The sequence below is a fragment of the Bubalus kerabau genome, chromosome 4, assembly GCF_029407905.1.
Source record: "Bubalus kerabau isolate K-KA32 ecotype Philippines breed swamp buffalo chromosome 4, PCC_UOA_SB_1v2, whole genome shotgun sequence".
NCBI lineage: Eukaryota > Metazoa > Chordata > Mammalia > Artiodactyla > Bovidae > Bubalus > Bubalus kerabau.
Window position 1 is genome coordinate 15,989,764 of NC_073627.1, and position 20,434 is coordinate 16,010,197.

The following is a 20,434-nucleotide window of genomic DNA, read 5'->3' on the forward strand; positions in this document are numbered from 1 at the left end:
GAGAGTGGGGAGTTTAACATCAGTGCCCCCATTATTGTCCCTTATCTTTTAAAAATTACCAAAGCATGCATTCTTTCGACAGGAAGTTGTCAAGGTCTTCTTTGCTTAAGAACAGGTGAAGGGAGAGATCTATTTCGGCAGCTGTGACCATCCTAAGATAGGCCCTGAGCAGCAGTCGAAGAAAATCCAGACAGGAAGCTGGGATTAGCACCCTGGAGCTGCCCTTCCCCCACCCTCCACTTCTGTTCTGTTCTCCTTCCCAGCAGTCCTGGTGTCTAGAACCAGAAAGGCCATTCGCACCTCCTCGTCAGTAAACCTTCTTCCTGTCTCTGGGAGATGGGGTACTGTGGGCAGTGCATTAGCTGTCCCCAGGGGTCTTCTGGCTTCAACAGCCGTGACCAAGCTGAGATGGGGCACTGTGGTCCCAGGCCCACCCTCATTCCAGGTAGAAAGAGGGAACCAAGCCTTATGCCCAGGAGGTGCCTGTGTGTGCTCCTTCTGAGCACTCTAGGCACAGCGGTGTATCCTTGCTGGTTCCAGCATTGTTGGGAAGTGAAAAACAAGGGCACAGAGTAACCTATGCAAAGCCTTCTATGAGAAAGGATCATGAAAAAGAGAGGACTCAGTCACTGAAGGATGGAGTTTTGAAGGAAGTCGAGACCCTTAGAATGGGGCCAATGGATGGGACAGGGCAGCCCAGGCTGGGGACACAGCCAGAGCAAAGGCATAGATGCAGGAAAGGACAGGACCTAGAAAGATCCAGTGGCTCAAACTGCCTGGCGGGATGAGGGGAGCTGGGCGAAGGGATGTTCCAGGCAGACCAAGGTCAGACTCCATGGCCAAGTTATAGAAATGAGGCTTTGCCATATGGGTAATGAGAAATTCTTGGTGGGTTTTGCAGGAGAGAAACAAGTGGATGACGTGTACATAGCTATGTTTTAGGAAGATTTATCTTGTTTGTCGTATCTTTGTTTACGTCAACCAGAATTTGAAAGAATAGATGTCTGATGGGATGTGTCTTCCCAGTGGAATACTTGTTCCACCATTGACAATTTTGGTACAAAATATATCTAATTGATGTGGAACAATGTCCAACAGAGTCGAGCAAGGCAATCAGAAAGCGGCGTAAGATCTTATTAAAAAAAAAAATTATATGTATAAATGTGTGTGTGTGTGGAGAGAGAACAAAAGAGAAAGAAAGAAGAAGAGAGAGCGGGGCGGGGGGGCCATTACAGAGAAGCTGTCAGGGCGGCCCACCCCTGCCAGGCTCCCCACTTCTCCACCCCTTCACAGTGCCTCCTGGGATCGCCCTCCAAATGAACTACTTGCTCCCAAGTCCTTGTTTCAGGCTCTGCTTTGGGGGGAATTCAAACATCCTTTTCCATGTCTTCTGCCCAGCCTGCTGCTAACTCTAGGGGAAATCTATTCTTGTAGCTCTCTGATGAATTTGTGTCCCATGATGAGAAATACCAAAGTAGACACTGAAGAACATTCGTCTGGGAATATAAAGGTCGTAGATTAAACTGAGGCAAAGCTGGAGGCAGGGAGGCCAGGAAGGACGCCTCCTTCCTTCCCTGTAAAGGAAGCCCAGGGCGGGCTGGAGGGGGCTGTGGAAAAGAGGCAGGAAGAGTGATCATTTTGATGCCTCACATGTAAGATTGTATGTTAACCTTACGTGAGACTGCTTGTATTTTGGAAGACAGGGCTGAGTCAAACAATCTGGTTCTGGTATCCAATTAGAGTTCATTGTCAAAGGAAACTGAAGCCCTTGCCCTTTGAATAATGGGAAAACCACACACTTATCTGGCAGCGCTATGATGTGCAACAATGGAGTTGACTTCCTGACTCTTCACCCTGCCTACTATGATTTTGTCTGGGGTGTTGAACATTCCACACAGTCCCTTTCCTTTTCTTCTCAGTGGGGACTCTTATTTACACCTTCAGTTTTGTGTTGATGTTTTTTTTAAATGTTCCAAGACAATATGTACCAAAAGTCTCTATTCCTGGCGATAAGCTAGACATGGAAAAAAGATTCGATTCAAATGTGTCCATTGCAGTGTTATTTTTAAGAGCTGAAAGTTGAACGTTACCCAATATCCAGTAATAGGGAAGTGGTCATGTAAATGGAGGCAATTCACTCCGGAAAAGTGTGCAGCCATTAAAAACCTTGGGATGGGAAAACGTGACTCCCTCCTCTCTTCCTGAGATGGAAATGGAGAGACAAGGGTCCTTTTAAGAATTCAAGCAGAGGGACTACCCTGGTGGTCCAGTGGTTAAGGATCCACTTGCCAATGCAGGGGACATAGGCTCAATCCCTGTTCGGGGAACTAAGATCCGACACAGCACTGAGCAACTGAGCCCGTGGGCCCTAACTACAGAGGCACACAGCCAAATAATTAATTAATAATAATTAAAAAAAGAATTTAACTGGAAATGTCCGTGTTTTCTTTTCAGTACAGGTGAGGAGGTGGCACGCCGAGAGAGACTGACCTAGTGGCAGACTCTTTTGGGAGGGCCCAGTTCCTAAAGAGGCACAAGTTGGAAGGAATTAGAATATGACGGTTGAAGGAGAGGTGTTAAATACCAGTTTGCAGAATTACAAGACTAATGGATTTGTGGACAGAAGTCTTGAAATTGTAACAGTAAAGAAATTCCATTTTTCCTCTTAGAGGCTCCAACTCTGCTATTTCTAAAAATTGTGGTTATCCTTGTGGGATGTGTGTGTGTGGTGGGCGGGGAGGGGGGAGGTTATCCAAAAGGCCCCTGGTGGTACTTTGGAGACTTATAAACATGTAGATCAGGCTTCCTGGGTGGTGCTAGCGGTAACGAGCCCACCTGCCAACGCAGGAGACATAAGAGACACGGGTTTGATTCCTGGATCAGGAAGAGCCGTTGGAGGAGAGCACAGCAACCCACTCCAGTATTCTTGCCTGAAGAATCCCCATGGACAGAGGAGCCTGGAGGGCTACAGTCCACAGGGTCGCAATCGGACACAACTGAAGCGACTTAGCACGCACACAGCACACACACATAGATCACACTGGTGGGGTTGGGATGCTGTGTGCTGGGGACACAGTTTCAAGGTCTCACCCCACCAGAACAGAGCTATGATATGGAGTCCAGAAGCCTCCCCTTCTGGGCTCCCTGGAACTGGGGTGCCCCCAACCATGGAGGAACACTTGCCAAACTCCCAGGAAGTCACCCTTGACTGAATGATTCAGGGAAGAAATTGACTGCTCAGGCCAAGGGGTGTTAGATGGGACAGGATGTGCCGGGGCCAATTCCTGTGGGTCAGGATGAGATTTCCTGAAAGGGGATTCTAGTATGCAGAATTCTTTGGCTTGTGGGCAACTGAAATTCAACCTAAACCAGTTTAAATAAAAGGAACATTTTGGGGCTCATGTGATACAGGAGAGTGATGGAGTTGGTTCATAGTGTAATTGACTCAGGTGTCTTCAGGTTCCTCTAATCCACCCTCTTTGTCCCCCCCGTCTGTATGGTGTCCCCCCTTCCTATAAATAGACTCTTTCACTTCTGACAGACATACCCTGGGCACCTTCAGAGGTGCTTCAGTTACTCTAGACAAACTTAGAGAATCCCACACAGAGAGAGAAGAACTTTCTTTTGTATTGATACATATAAATCCCCAGGAAGGACTATCACTGGCTCTTGCTGTTGTTCAGTCACTCAGCTGTGTCAGACTCTTTGCAATCCCATGGACTGCAGCACGCCAGGCTTCCCTGTCCTTCACCATCTCCCAGAGCTTGCTCATCACCATTGAGTCGGTGATGCCATCCAACCATCTCTTTCTCTGTCATCTCCTTCTTCTGTCCTCAGCCTTTCTTAGCATCAGGGTCTTTTCCAATGAGTCAGCTCTTCTCATCAGGTGGCCAAAGTATTGGAGCTTCAGCTTCAACATCAGTCCTTTCAATGAACATTCAGGGTTGATTTCCTTTAGGATTGACTGGTTTGATCTCCTTGCAGTCCAAGGGACTCTCAAGAGTCTACTCCAACACCACAGTTCAAAAGCATCAATTCTTCGGCGCTCAGCCTTCTTTATGGTCCAACTCACACATCCCTACATGACTACTGGAAAAACCATAGCTTTGACTATATGGACCTTTGATTGACCCTATTGAGTCACATATCCAGCTTTTGGACCAACCACTGTGGCCAAGAGGATTGGCCAGCCCTAGGTGACAGTGTTCATCTGTGTGGCCAGGGCAAGGTGGCTGTCCTGTAATCAGCAGCTCGGCCAGAATCACATATTTGGAGTAGGGAAGGAGCAGTTCCCCAAAGAAAGGAAGAATATTGTTATCAATAGAGAGGTATGCATTCCCCTCGGGCTGTGGAAAAAAAGTCATATTTAACACACAGCTTTTGTTTTCCCATGAGCCCCATCCCTAATCCAAATGGAACCTTGTGCAAATCAGAAAAATTAGCCCCTTCCTCGAGATATTTTGCCATCATCTGCTAGAAAACTGTCATCTTAAATATTCTAATCTATAATGACTATAGATGTGATTGGTTCCCAGAATTGTGCAGTGCACAACCCATACAACCGAATGCATACAACCCTGCCGCCTTATGTACTATAATTCCCTTCAATAACTTCAATTCCTCATTAAAGAAAGTCTGACTCCATAGAGCTTTGGGCAGTGGCAAGGCAGAGACCTAAAGGGCAGAGCCATAATTGGGAATGACAGCTGCCTCCCACCACCTCCCCTTCAGTGCCCACGGACAGGGAGCAGTGTGCTATCAAGGGAACACTGACCAGGAATTCCAGACGGTGGCCAGCAGCAAAGCAAATTGGAGCTGCATCAGGACTGGGAGTGATGAGAGAAACCCCTGAGGAGCAGTTTCAGGGAGACAACTTGCGAAGGATGTGAGATAAAAATCTCATTTTTTCTCTGAATGCCAGAAGAAGCAAAGAAGAAGTCGGGGCCAGCAGATGCTGGACTACGTTAGCAATACAACCACATGGAAAATGGTTGTTAGGTCAGTGAGCAAAGCAGGATAAAGAACCTTGCAGCGAAAACACCAAGACTTCCACCCTCTGAGGGTGTGAATGACTCACTGGGAGGAGATGTTCGAAGTCTGGGCAGAGCAGGAAGTTCTCAGACCACAGCCAGGCCTGGCCCCCAGGGAGGGGCTGGACTATGCTGAAGGCTGGAACCACAGAGAGCCCCTGGGAGGAGAGGCGCCATGGGGCCAGTCCCCTGGACCGAGAGTGACAGCTCCCCAGGCTTCCCTATGCCCCTTGCAAAGGTCACTCTGGCCTGGGCTCAGCTTAGACAGAGCTCTGGCTGCCAGAAAAGTCAGTGGCAGTGAGAGGTATGGGAGAATGGGGGATGTTTTGGGGGACAGTTACTCTGGATTCACTCAGAGATTCTCTTGTTTGCCCTGGGGCAGGAGCTAATGAGCAACAAGAAATGGGTCATTTCTAGACACCTCCACTAGAGGTCACCACAGCCCCAGAGTGGAAATGGGGGAGGGGGGCTAAACTAACCTCGTCCCTCCCCTCCCCAACTTCGGAGGGACAGATGTCTAGTCAGTGGGGTGGGGGAGTGTTGGTAGAGAAATGACCCTCAAGACTGCTGTGTGGTCCAGCTAAACAGCTGTGTTGTGGGGAGGAGTTCATGGGTGTGAGATGTGGGTGTGGGCATATGGACAGACATACACTTGATAAAAACCTAGTGACCAGGGACTTGCCTGGTGGTCCAGGGGCAAAAAACTCTGCACATTGGGAAATGCAAGGGGCCCAGGTTCGATCCCTGGCCAGGAAACTAGACCCCACATGCCACAGCTAAGATCCTGTGCAATCAAATAAATAAATAAAATCAATATTTTAAAAAAATATAATGACCATAGGTACATATAGGTGGTCCTATGTACATGGGAATGGAAGCATGTTACGTGGGCACAGACAAACGCCCGGATATAAATAACATGCCTGAAATGCCCAAATGCATCAGCATGACAGTGGTATGTGTACACACTTAATACAACTGTAGTGTCTAGAATATGCAACATCTGTGCTCACCTGGGCAGGAGAGTGCATGTGGCTGCATGCGTGTAATAATACACATTTGTGCACAAACCTGCTGTGAGCATGGGAGTGTGTCTATGGGACTAGCGGGTATGCATTTGAATAAGTGTGACACGCAGTGGAAGCATTTGTGTGACTGTGTGAAGGGTATAGTTTACATGTTCGGCTGAGCATGTATAAGTGTGACAGTGGGCAGCGGGGAACGCAGCCGTGAGTGTGTAGACTGTGCCAGCCAGTGTGTGCCCTGGGAGTGCTTCTGGGAACGAGTGTGAAAGGAGAGTCCTGTATGAGAATGAGCCTGTGGCCTCAGACGCATGCCCCAGTGGGCGTGTGTGCGTGTGTGTGTGTGAGAGAGAGTGGACGAACGTGTTGAGTGTGTCACGCTCCGGGTCAGCGGCCCCCCAGCCCAGGCAGTCCCAAGCCGAGCCCCGGGCACCCGTGAGGCAAGCGCGGCCCAGGCTCCCACCTGAAGATTGGCCGGGTCCTCAGGTTTCACTCATGACCCTGTGACATCAGCGGCAGCAGCTGTCCCCGCCGGCCGGCCCCCCGGCCAAGTCCCCCAGAGTCCCAGCCCCAGCCCGAGGTGGGCACGCCGCTCCGGGCTCTTCTGCTCCCGTCCAACAGTGAGTACCGCGCCCCCGCCCTGAGCCCCGCTGGGCCGGGCACCCCGAGGGCAGGCCACCCCAGGGGCCTGGAGCCCTGGCCCCCAGCCCAGCCTGGCTCCGAGGAAGTCACCACTTTGCTCCGGGAACCACTGTCCTCCTGCCCACGCCGGGCCCCGCTCCGCGGCCACCCTGCCTGAGGTCCTTGTGCCATGACCCCGGCCGGATCCCTGTGCTTGCCTCTTCCCGTCGGCCTGTGCCCCTGTCTGGCCAGCCGGCCCTGCCCTCAGCCAGGGTCGTCGTCCTGATCACAGACGGCCCAGGGGCTAAGGCTCGGCTCCGGACGGGGTGACCCAAGGGACAGAGACAGGACTGAGTTTCTCAGGGGAGGAGGGTGGAGGGCCCAGAGCAGTGACTCGGCTCGGCCTGATCGCAGTGGCCCAGAAGGCAGGGCTGGCGGCGGGGAGGAGAGCGGGAGGCCGGCTGGGGGGTGGCGGCGGCTCCTTTGCTCTGCTGGAACAGGAATCTGCGAGATGCCAGCAGAGGACACATCTCGGGCTGAGAGGCCAGCCAGGCTCTGCCCACTGCCCCTGCCTCTCCCTGCCCAGGGGCACACTGGGGCTCCTCTCCTGGAGAAACCGAGGAGGAGGTGGGCAGAGGAGCAGCTCCTCTTAGTGGAGGGGTTGTGGGGATAGGGAGCCAGAAAGTCCAGGGTGAGGGGCATCCCACATGGGTCCGCCGCACTGAAGGGTCTCTGGGGGACTCAGAAGGAGACTGGAGCTGGGGTGAGGGGGTTGGAGGTCAGGGAGGCAGGGGTATGGTGCCAGGGCAGAGCACAGCCCCCCGCCTTCGCTGGCAGAGCTGGGCACCCAGGACCCTGGGAGGGAGCGTGGGCAGGGGCTGGCCGAGAAGGCCTGACGGCCTGAGCAGAGACGGGAGAAGGTGTTTTTGGAAGCTCATGGAGCTGAAGGGAGGTTTGTTTTGTGTGTGTTGGAGGAGTTTGCTCAAAAGATCGAAGATGCTGCATGTAGAAGGCCTGGGGAGGGGGGTGGGATGGGAGGCTTCCAAGAATGTACTGGTAGGGGCAGGGGGGCCTGAGCCCCTTCCCACTGCGCCCCGTTAAGTACTGTGTCCCAATGCCCCTCACCCTGCTCAGGGCATGGGGTCAGGGCAGGGGGCCAGGTCCTGATGAGAGCTTGTGACACCCCCCTGTGGGGAGATGGCTTTCCAGGTGGAGACTAGACAGGTCCGCCTCCGATTTATACTGCCTGCTGCAGGCGTCTGCCCCAGAGCCCAGGAAGGCTAGAGCCCAGGGGAGCCTTGACATGATGTAATTGTTGCTCAGTCTTGTCCGACTCTTTGTGACCCCATGGACTGTAGCCCACCAGGTTCCTCTGTCCATGGGATCCTCCAGGCAAGAATACTAGAATAGGTTGCGATGCCTTCCTCCAGGGGATCTTCCCAACCCAGGGATCAAACCTGCGTCTCCTGTATCTCCTGCATTGGAGGCAGGTACTTTACCGCTGAGCCACCTGGGAAGGCTTGAAGGCCATTTAATTCGGCCCCTAAAGATGAGCCAGCTCGGGGAGGGCAGCTAGAGACGTTTCCATGTCTGTCTAGTCTGGAGAGGGGAGGAGGCTGACAGAAGTTGGGGCGGAACCAGAGGTGAGTGTTGTCACTCGTCTGTGGTGGCAGTGACTGAACCCAGGTGTGCAGAGCTGGGGTTGGGGGCAGGTGTCAGAGGGCTGGTTCTCCCAGAACCCTCCAGCTTCTTCCAGGGACATCCCTAGTCCCCTGCTCGTGGCCAGTGGTGTGGATGATTATAGCCACTGCACTAGGATTTGGAGCCACGTCCCCTGTGTGGGATGATGCAGGAGCCCAGACATAACCCAAGGCCCACCCCCATCTTCATTCCTGGCAGCTCTCAGGGGATGGGAGGGGTTTGAGGAAGGTACTTAAGCATCCTTCCTAGGTGGTCCCATCCCTGCCTGGCTTCCTTGTCATTTTTGCATCGGGACCCGCATAGGGTGGAGGCTCAGGACTCAGGGTCGCCTCCAGCTCTAGACTGGCCTGAGTGTCAAAGTCTGCCAAGCCAGCTTCCCTGCCCTGACCCACCCAGGCCCAAAGGAGGAGAAGCCCTGAAGCTGATGCTGAAGGCATTGAACTCCTGGCCAGATGCTGGAGGTGGTCCTGACAAAGTCCCTGCCTTTGGGGGCACCTCTGTCCACCAGAACAGAGAAAAGCATGGGTGATGGCAGGAAGGGGTGGGTTTAGAGAAGGCTCCCAGGGGAGGCAAGGCAGAGAGGAGAGAAGGGATTGGACCCTCCAGACCAGAGTGGGAGGGCTCACTCTCTCCAGGTGATAGGATAGATGCACAGAAGGGACATGAAAGATGTGAGCCCAGGGGCCTCGGAGAGCAGGTAGAGAGAAGGCGGGGGAGGAGGAGGGGGTGTCAGCAGCCCCAGTCCACATTACACAGACCTCTGTCCCTCGAGTCCTCTTAGAGGGAAGGCTCAGGTTCAGAGGGCCCTGTCACTTACCTAGGGCACACGGCTTGTGAGGGGCCAGGGCTCTGTCCACAGTAGCCACGGCCCCTACTCCCTGGGGCAGAGCTCTCCCCCGAGACCCTGGGGGCAGTGGGTCCCCGGTTGCATCCCTAGGGGTCCCCAACTCTGCAGAGGCAGGAACGGGCCCGGGCTCCCCACGGCGCCATTGGAAGGTGTTCATGGGGCTGGGGAATCCCAGGGTCTCTCCGCCTCCGCCACCCCAGCCCCAGGCCTTTCATGTGCTCTGGCCCCCATTCTGCCTCGTCAGCACAGCTATTTTTATTCCCTGCAGTTTTCAGTCAACAGCCCTTGTGTGTGTGTGTGGCGGGAGGGGCGGCAGGGCATGGGACAGCCAGAGGAGTGGGAGGAGCTCAAGGAGCCCACTGGGCAGTAGGGATGGCAGGGGAGCCATGGTGCCCCTCAAAGGGCAGGCTGCCCCCTGCCCACCGCAGGCCTCCCTGCCCTCTGCTGGGAGGCCTAGCAGAAATGCACAGTGCAAAACCCACAAGAGTCACCAGACCCCACTCTGTTTTTGAACTGGTTTGTGAAACCAGGTGCCAGCCCCTCCTCCACCCCTACAGGGGCTAGAAGGTCATGGCCCAGTTTAGACACTGGGGTGATGATATACCTTAGTGGTTCAGAGCCAGGGTCTCTTCCGAGAGCCCCAGGGGTCAGGTTTCCAGCCCCAATTTACTATATAAATAACACCTGGCAACTTCCTTATCCTCTCTGTACCTCCGTTTCCTCATCTGCCAAATGGAATAATAACAATAGGATCATGTCAGGATTACATGAGCTCACTGCATGTGAAATGCCCAGCATAGTGCTTGGCAAGTATAAAAGTGTTAACCAGGAATTCATTATTGCGCTTGTTATCAGGTTATGACTCTGAAATAAATGTCTCGTTGTTGGGGGGTTGGGAGTAACAGAAGGGGAGAAGAAGCTACAAGTTGGGGGTGCCTGGTAGGAAGCATTAGACCTGTTCAGCTCTGGGTACCCTACATACCTGGGAGGAGGTGGGTTTTTTCCTACCAAGAGACGCTTTTATCATACCAACAGCAGAGCTCCCCTCATGAGAGTCTGTGGTTTACAGGTATTGCCTTAAGCGCCGTGAGAGTAAAGGACAAAGCTGAGCTTCCCCCTACCCCAGCCTCCCATTTTAGTAAGAGCTGCAGGTGACTCTTATCTTTTTTGAGGCTTGTTAAGTTCTTGATTGGCCTAATTTGGGAGAAGGATCTTCCACGGGGTCACTGGTGAGAAAACATCCCTGGAACAGTTTCTGGGGTTGAACCAAATTCTCTGAGTGGCTAAAGCCAAGCTGATGAAGGGGGGGGACACCCCTTGGGGGTTTAGGTTATAGGCTCAGGTTCTGCGGGCCGCTTTTCCTAGCGCTCTTCGTCCAATTCCCTGAGCCCAGCAGGGACCTAGAGCCCATATGTGGGGTGAAAGGGGTCAAAGCCCATGCTACCCAGATGGTTAGGGGTTGATGGAGGGAAGCGGGGACAGATTGGCCCTGGAACTCTCCAGGCTCAGAATCAGTTTTGAACCATCCTCTTCTCACCCTCTGGGTAGACCTAAGGCAGAAAAAAGGCCTGGCAGCCATGGTCTGGGAGTGGGGAGAGTGCGTGGCAGAGAGAAGAACAGAGGCTGGCAGCTCCAGGGGCTGACCTAGGTGGGAGCCCGCAGGGTGAGGGGAGGCAGCCCGGTGTGCAGGGGTGAGTCTGCCTGAGGATGGGCAAGGTGACTGTGGACATGTGTGTAGACAAGGCTGTGCACACACAATTTGGAGGGGGACCATCCATGGAGCCCCCATCACCATGCTTGGGGGCACCTTTGAGAGAGCTAGCAGAGGGCAGGAAGCCCCAGGCTTGGGTGGAACTAATTAGCCTCCCCACCCCTTGGAGCAGCTGGGAAATGACTCATAGAAGCAACGAGGGAGTGAGCGAGTGTGTGTGTGTGTGTGTTGTGTGTGTTGGGTGTGTCTGTGTAGGAGCAAGCTGGCTGCTGAGGAAGTTGGGAGGGTATTTTAGAGTTGATTGGTGCAAATGAAAAACCAGACCTCGACAAAGGCTCTTTACCAAACTACAGGTGGGGGCCCTTAATCCCCACCACTCCCAACTCCCAACTCGAGGCCCCAGGAAGCCTGAGCCTGGGGCCTGCCAGGGCTTGCCAGATGCCCACCCCAGCCCACGCCTTTCAGGGGCTTGGCCCGAGGACTCTGGTCTGTCCTTTGAAGAGGACAGACAGGTGAGGCTCAGGCCAGCCCAGGGGGAAACTGGAGGGGACTGCAACCTGGGCGTGCCCTGGGCTGGGGGAGGGCAGCCGGCCGAGCACCATCCCCCACTGGGCGAGCCAGAAGGAGGTTGTGTTTGTGGTAGCAGGCACGTGGATTTGGCCCCTCCGAGAGCCACATTCGAATCCTGGCTGCACCTCTTAGTCGCTGGGATGATGAATGTGAAGCACTTGAAACAGGGCCTGGCATGCGTTAAACACCAAATGAACGTACGGATGGCTGCTCTCGATCAAGAAATAATTCTCAGTGCTAGATTTCTAATTTTAAAAAATAGATATACAACAAGCAACAAAGCTTTACTGTCTAGCACAGGGAACTATAGTCAATATCTTGTAAAAACCTATAACGGAAAATAATCTGGGAAATGATAGGTGTATATTATAACTGAATCACCTTGCTGGGCATCTGAAACACTAAGTCAACTCTACTTCAATGAAATATATTGGGCCTCCATCTCTCAGGCCCACACATGTCAGGATAACAGGTGAATGCACTGAGGTTTGGGGGTCAGAGGAACCAATGCATTCCCACTCCTAATAGAATCTTCCTCGAGCCGATGCTGATGAGGCCTGGAATTTACACCTTGAGATAAGATCAATTCTTTTGATTTAAGGCTCAGTCTTGGGAGAGGAGGGGCTTCCCTCATATGTAGGAGACCCTGGTTTGATTCCCAGGTTGGGAAGATCCACTGGAGAAGGGATAGGCTACCCATCCAGTATTCTTGGGCTTCCCTTGTGGCTCAGCTGGTAAAGAACCTGCCTGCAATGCTGGAGCCCTGGGTTTGATCCCTGGGTTGGGAAGGTCCCCTGGAGAAGGGAAAGGCGACCCTCTCCAGAATTTGGTCTGGAGAATTCCATGGACTTCATGGGGTCGCAAAGAGTCAGACACAACTGAGCAACTTTCACTTCACTTGGGAGGGAAAACCCATTCCTGGGAGCCCCATCTCGAGGCAAACAGTAAGTGGAAAATAAATGTGGCCACATTACAATCATTCTTTCCCCGTAGGCAGGACAAATCATCAGGCTGGTTAAATCAAAGGGAGGCTTATTTCAACCCAGTGAGCCCCAACTGGAAAGTGTCATCAGCGTTAGCCCACCCCTTGTCCAGGGTAACCCCTCCCCATCCCCCCACTGTGTGACCCTGAAGGTTTCCAGAACTCTCATAGCTCCTGAGTGTCCAGAGGTTTCTGCATTTGGCTCCAGGCTGCCCTCCAAGACCTCTTGGAGCAGATTTCCTCCACAGAGAGTGTCAGACCAGAGGGGAGGACCATCTGGAGTGACTTCCTCCAGGCCCCTGGCCTGCCAAGGCCGAGGCTCTAAGTGCTGGCAGAGAAACAACACAGCTACCCCCTTCCTATCCCTACCCCTAGCCTGCCCCGGCTGAGAAAAAGCTATGATTTGAGATTTACAACTAGGGGGATGGGAGGTAGAGATCCATTTTGCATTCTTGGTGCTGGGCCACAGCAGAAATGCAGGAATTTGGGAAGCAGGCCACCAGGATGCCCGGTGCTGTCTTTGGCCAGGACAGAGAAAGTTTGATCTGTTTCAGCCTCCCAGAAAGTCCTGAGTCTGAGCCCTCACTGCAGGTGAAGCTTGAGGGTTGGCTGCAGCTCTGGGTAATTTTGGAGAAGGCAATGGCAACCCACTCCAGTACTCTTGCCTGGAAAATCCCATGGGCGGAGGAGCCTGGTAGGCTACAGTCCATGGGGTTGCGAAGAGTTGGACACAACTGAGCAACTTCACTTTCACTTTCACTTTCATGCATTGGAGAAGGAGATGGCAACCCACTCCAGTGTTCTTGCCTGGAGAATCCCAGGGGCAGGGGAGCCTGGTGGGCTGCCGTCTATGGGGTCGTACAGAGACGGACATGACTAAAGCAACTTAGCAGCAGCAGCAGCAGAAGCAGGGTAATTTTGCTCTCAATCCAGAGAGAAACAGCCTGAGCCTGGACTGCGGCTTTACTAGAGACGAAGGGCATGCTTGGTTGGCAAGAGAGATGGTGACTGACCAAGGCCAGCAAGTCATCCACCATCTCTGCATCCTGGGAAATGTGCCCTAGAGTGAACGGGAAGGCTGTGAGGGGCAGGTCTCATCCATTCTCAGTCTTCCGGAGGTTTCCCACAGCAACTGTTACCAAGCTGGCAGGGCATGGCTGAGGCTCCTTGAGGGGTTTCAGGCCATTTCAGTGCAGCTAGGTGGTTTGAAGGACCCTCACTGGAAGCTTGGTGTCCCAAGAGAGAAAGTTCTAGAAGCATATAGTGGCAGGAGGTGGGGATGTCTGTCATGAGTTTTGTTTGGCCAATTATTTGGGACAATTAGGATCATAGGCACTCAGCTGTGAGGGATTGGTCTTGAGTGGGAGAATCAAGATATTACAAAAGATTGCAGGTCAAGAGGTGCACTTAAGTGGAGATAGATGGAAAATCCTACACCCGAATTTGGGCTTCCCAGGTGGCTGAGTGGTAAAGAATCTTCCTGCCAATGCAGGAGACATGGGTTCAATCCCTGGGTTGGGAAGATCCCTTGGAGAAGGAAATTGCAACCCATTCCAGTATTCTTGCCTGGAAAATCGCATGGACAGACGAGCCTGGTGGCCCTACAGTCCATGGGGTCACAAAAGAGTCAGATGTGACTTAGTGACTGAACACCACCTGAATTTATATTAACCTTACATCCTGAAACTCTGCTATAATCATTATTAGTTCCAAGAGGGGGTTTGTTTGCTTGTTTTTAGCTGATTCTTTTGGGTTTTGTACAAAGACAATCATGTCATCTGTTAACAAAGACAATTTTATTCCTTCCTTCCTGATCAGTGTAACTTTCATTTCCTTTTCTTGTCTTATTACATTAGCTAGAACTTCAGTATGCTATTGAAAAGGAGTGGAGAGAGGTGACATCCTTTCCTTGTTCCTGATCTTAGTGGGAAAAGTTCCAGTTTCTCACCATTAAGTACTATGTCAGCTGCAGGATTTTTCAGGAAAATGTTCTCTATCAGGTTGAGGAAGTTCTCTTCTATTCCTAGTTTGCTGAGAGCTTTTATCATGAATGGGTGTTGGATTTTGTCAAATTCATTTTCTATATTCATTGATATGACCATAGGATTTTTCTTCAGCCTGTTGATATGACAGATTAACATTAATTGATTTTTGGAACTTTCCTGTGCTAATTTTCTTAGCACAGTGTCTAAGACTCTGTGCTCCCAATGCAGGCAGCCCAGTTCCATCCCTGGTCAGGAAACTAGAACCCACATGCCACAGCTAAAAAAAAAAAAAAAAAAAATGATCTGGCACTCTGCAACTAAAACCCAGCAGAGACAAATGAATAAATAATTATAAAAATTAACTGATTTTCTAGTGTTGAATCTGTGCTGCATACCTGGGGTAAATCCCCTTTGGTTGTAGAGTATAGTCCTTTTTATATGCTGTTGGATTTGATTTGCTAATATTTTGTTGAGCTCCACCTGGATTTAAAAGAGAAAAGTCAGTTGCATAATTACAGGATGGTGAAACTCTGATGTGGCCACAGTTCATGATGAAAACTCCAGGGGTGTCTGTAAACTCCCCTTGTAGGTGGGCTGCTGAAAATGTAAATGCCATCTTGGGATGAATGAACACAATGGGTGTCCAGGCCAAGGAGAAAAGGCCTGTCTCTTTGCGGTCAGACTGTATCTGGAATTGGGTGTTCCGATCTGGCAGCCCCACAGAGGGAGACAATGCCGGGCTGGACACGCCCCAGATAAGAGCTGCCTCACCCTCCAGCGTCCTCCCCCTCGGCTCCCTGCCCAGGGACAGCTGGCCCTAGCCTGGCTCCCTGACTCCCGACCCTTCCTTTCACACCCCTTGCCTCCAGATTCCCAAGACTTCAACCCCGACTTGCGCCCAAACTTCCGTTTTGACGCAGTTTCCGACGGAGCTTCTCACTTCCTAACTGAGTTCTGGTGCCCACGGAACAGGGTTTTAGTCTTGGCTGAGCCTTTCATTTATCATTCTCTAAAATTATCTTATTTGCTTCCCTATTTATTATCTGCCTTCTCCCTCGGGAATGCAAGCTCAGTGAGGACAGGGACTTTGCCACTCCTGTATCCCTGGCTCCCCAAACAGAGCCCTGCATAGAGTGGATGCTCAGAACATGTTTGTTAAAGGAATAAATGTGTGGTCTGGGGAGTATGGAGTTACTGCTCCTTTCAAGGCCTCAGTTTCCCCATCTGCAGAATGAGGGAGTTGGACTCCATGTCTCTGGTCCTTGCAAATCTAACATTCTTAAATTCAGTGGTGGGGGGGAGGGGAGGGGCACTGCCTGACGGTCCAGTGGCTAAGACTCCACACTCCCAATGCAGGGGACACAGGTTCGATCCCTGGTCAGGGAACTAGATCCCACATGTTGCAACTAAAGCAGCAACAAAGATCAGAGAGGCCGAGTGCTGCAACTAAGACCTGGCACAGCCAAAAAAAAAAAAAAAAAAAAATTGAAATAAATATTAAAAAATTTTCCATGGGAAGAGGTTCCCCCAGGCCCTCAAACACCACATCTCTGAGGCCAGAGACTGATCCTGTGGCTGGTGGAAGGAGGGTTTGAGCTGTCACATGGCTCCCTTTACTCCAGGCTGGACTTGAGGGGCCATGTGGTGATCTGCCTGCAAGACACCCAACCCACTGACATGGGACATTATCAGTGCTTGTCCCTGCCAGAAAGTCGCCGTGTGTACACCCCAGATGTCTTTTCATTCTTCACTGGGGCCACTGCAAACAGCACAGCTTGTCATTCTGTTCTAGACATACCCTTAGGGTGAGCAGGGGGCACCTAGACACTGGCCAATGTAAGCAACCCAGCACCCCTGGGAGGGGCTTTCCAAACCAGGGGGATGAAATCCAGACTCCCAGATGTGGTCTTCAAGGCCCTGGCCTAGCTGCCCAGCCCCCTTCCTCAAGGCCCATTAACAGGGATTCCCTGGTGGCTCAATGGTAAAGAATCCCCCAGTCAATGCAGGAGACATGGGTTCAATCCCTGCTCTAGGAAGATCCCACATGCCACGAGGCAACTAAGCCCATGCTCCCACAACTACTGAACCTGTGCTCTAGAGCCCAGGAGCTGCAACTACTGAGCCCATGAGCTACAACTACTGAAGCCCACATGCCCTAGAGCCCATGTTCCACAACAAGAGAAGCCACCGCAACGAGAAGCCTGCTCACTGCAACTAGAGAGTAGGCCCCACTCAACAGCTAGAGAAAAGCCCACACAGCAACAAACACCCAGTGCAAACAGAAATAAATAATTTTTTTTTAAAAGCCCATAAACAGATTCCAAACCCTCCAAAGACTGACACAGGGTAGCTCCCTAGGTCCTGCTTCTGCATTTGCTCTGGCTGTCCCTTCTTCCTAGAGTGTCCTTCCTTTTCACTTCCCTGCATCCATAACTCCTTCATCCTTTGTGACTCAACTGAAAAGGCACATCTTTACTTTCCCTGGTCTGGAAGTCCCCACTCAGCCACCCGAACTCCCGTAGCACAGTCAACTCCCTTCTTTATTTATTTATCTTTATTGGAATATAATTGCTTTATAATATTGTGTTAGTTTCTGCTCCCTTCTTTAGGGAGGACATCTCTGTCTCCTCATATCACAGCTTCTGTGCCCATGTCTCCCCAGCTATCAACTCTTGGAAGGAGGGATGCATAGCTGGTGCATCTTTGTGTCCTACTCAGGGCTAGCTCAGCTTCTGACTTATGAACAGAATGAATGGATGGATGGGTGGGTAGATGGATGGATGGATGGGTAGATGGATGGAGAGTGGGTGGATGGATGGATGGGTGGGTGGATGGATGAATGAAACCTTTCAGAATCCATCTTATTCCCAGAAAGATCTATATCCAAGGCCTCATCCACTCACTGAGTGTCTGCCAAGTGCCCAGGCCTGGGACCAGCCGTGGTGATCTGGACAGACAGAGTTCCTGCTCTCTTGGCATTTTGGTCTGTTGAAGGAGATAGACAAATAAATTAGGCCAATAAACAAGTGATTATGAATTATGATAAATAATGTCAAGGAAAATACATCATCATGGAAAGTACAAGGGACTAGGACAGAAAGATGAGGAGGAGAAATCCTCTTGGAGAAGGGACATTAGAGGCTTGATGGGAAAGTGAGCAGGAAGAGCCATGTGAAGAGATAGGAGACAAGAGCTCCAGAGAGAGCAAAGGTCCAAAGGCAGATGTGAGTTCAGTGGTCAAGAAGCTGGAAGGAGGCCAGAAGGACGGGGGCAGAGTGGGCAGGGAGAACAGATCAGCAGACAAAGGTGAAGAGGTATAGATAGGGGCTGGATCACCAGGGCCTTGGAGGCCACTGAAAGAAGTTTAGGTTTTATTCTAAGCATAATAGGACATTACTGGAGAAATTTAAGCAGGAGAAACAATATGATTAGTTTCTTATTTTTAAAACAGTACCTGCTGGGACCTCCCTGGTGATCCACTGGCTAAGATCCTATGTTCTCAAGGCAGGGGGCCCAGATTTGATTTCTGGTCAGGGAGCTAGATCCCACAGGCCACCACTGATGATCCTGCCACAACGAAGATAGAAGATCCTGCATGCCGCAACTAAGACCTGGCACAGATAAATAAATAAAATATTTTTTTTAATGTTTACATAAACCAGCACCCACTGCTTTACTAGACTGGTTTGGAGAGGGCAGGGACAAAAGCAGGCAGCTATTGCAAAAAAATGTTGTGATACGGACCGGGGTGGGTGAGGGGAAACAGAGGTTGTATGTATTTTGGAGATGATATTAATAGAACTTTGGACAGGCCGAATATAGAGATGAGGGAGAAGAAGAATTCACAAAGACGTCTCAGCTTTTGATTTGAGCAAATTTGAGGCTTGGATGGATGGTGGTACCATCTCCTGGGTTGAGGAAGAGGGTGAAAAAGACAGTGACCTTGAGAAACCTAACCTTGCGGTTGATATCAGAAATGTGGGCGGTCTTTTGTGGGCTGTGTCCTGAAGCTTAATAGTTGACCGTAACCCCTTTCGGGAGTGAAACCTGTTCTCCATAGTGGCTGTACCAGTTTACATTCCCACCAACAGTGTAGTAGGGTACCTTTTTCTCCACATCCTCTCCAGAATTAATTATCTAGACTTTTTAGCAATGTTGAATACTTCTTCATGTGCATTTTGGTCATCTGTATATCTTCTTTGGAGAAATGTCTATTTAGATCTTCTGCCCATTTTTTATTGGATTATCTGTTTGTTTTGAGAATATATTTCTGTTATCTTTTTATTTTATATTGGAGTATAGTTGATTCGGGGCTTCCCTAATGGCTCAGTGGTAAAGAATCCGCCTGCCAATACAGGAGATGAGGGGTCGATCCCTGGGTCAGAGGATCTGCTGGAGAAGTAAATGGCAACCCACTCCAGTATTCTTCCCTGGGAAATCCCATGGACAGAGGAGCCCGGCAAGCTATAGTCCATGGAGTTGCAAAAAGTGTCAGACAGGACTTGGGGACTAAACAGCAACAACACACTTGATTTTCAATGTTACATTAGTTTAGGGTGTACAGCAAAGTGATTCAGTTATACATATACATGTATCTCTTCTTTTTCAAATTCTTTTCCCATTAGGTTGTTACATATTATTGAGCAGAGTTGTCTGTGCTATAAGCAGGTCCCTGGGCAACTGTTTCATTCCAGATGCTATTGGTTGCTTGCCTATTATTATCCACATGGTGGGGTCCAGTAGCCAGTTGAGTATTTCAGTCTAGAGTTCAGAGGAGAGAGTTACCATACTCCTATAACAACACAATCTACAGTCATAGGAATGATGCCATCCAGACCCAGACAGAGCCCTGGGGCGAGGAAGAGGGACAAACACAAAGGTCATTGAGAAGGAACAGCCAGAGAGGCAGGAAGTAAAGCATGGGTGAGCTGTCATGGAGGCTGAGCGGGTAGAGCCTGCCCAGAAGCGGGCCACGGCCAACTGGGTTGAATGTTTCTAAGAGGTTGAGGGAGGTGAAGACAGAAACGTGTGCAGCAGACTTGGCAGCATCGAGACTGCTAGTGACTTGACAAAAGCCACTTCCGTGGAGTGTGGGAGGTGACACACGCCAGGTTGGAGTGTTTTGGAGAGGGAATAAAAGGTAAGGAAGTAAAGACAGCTGGTGTAGACACTTTCCAAGAAGTTTGTCCATGAAGAGAGGCAGAAAAATAGAGCGAGAGTGAAGGGAGGTGAGAGTTCCTTGGGGTCCAGCAGCTAAGACTCCATACTCCCAATGCAGGGGACCTGGGTTGGTTCCATCCCTGGTCAGGGAATTAGATCTCACATGCCATGACTCTAAGATCCTGCATGCCACAACTAAAAAAAAAAAAAAAATTCCACCTGCCACAATGAAGATTGAAGATCCTTGTGCCTCAGCTAAGATCCGGTGCAGCCAGATAAATCAATAAAAATAAAATATCTCTTTAAAAAGAAGGAAGGGAGGCGTGGAGGCAGGAGGGTGCTTTTTGTCACCGCTACCATTATTTTGAAGATGGGAAAGCCTGGTCACTGAGAGGGAGGGGCTGGTGGTGGGAGAAGGCGAAGATACATAAAGGAGGAGGCCCTTTGGAAGACAAGTGGAGTGAGGGGCCCAAGCCGAAGTGGAAGTCCTGGTCTTGCCTCTTCTTCTGTTGGTAGGATGGAGGAGGAAGGGGCGGGCAGTGAGGCTAGGTCTATCGGTTTGACTGTGTGTCATGGATCCTGTGTGTGAAGACTGAGACCAAGTCATCAGCTGGGAGCATTGTGGGGAGGATGGGGAGGGGACAGTTGGAGGAAAGAAGAGAAAGCACGAAATGGTTCTCAAAAAGAAGAAAAGTGAGACTCACAGGGAAACCTATACTTAGAGGGTGGCACTCAGGGAAAACCTGGAGCTTATAATCACAAAGGCAATGTGAACCCAGCCAGGTCCTGCCTTGGTAGCAGTAGC

The 20,434-nt window shown here is 51.0% G+C and overlaps 1 protein-coding gene across 1 annotated transcript in view; it reads left to right on the top strand.

Moving 5' to 3' along the window:
- The first annotated feature begins 6,389 nt into the window (after positions 1 to 6,389).
- Positions 6,390 to 20,434, top strand: part of SCN4A (sodium voltage-gated channel alpha subunit 4) — a 52,552-nt gene continuing 38,507 nt past the window's right edge. Inside the window, exon 1 of the mRNA XM_055575528.1 lies at positions 6,390 to 6,672. The gene's annotated coding sequence lies outside the window, so the exon portion shown is untranslated. The remainder of the gene's footprint in view (positions 6,673 to 20,434) is intronic.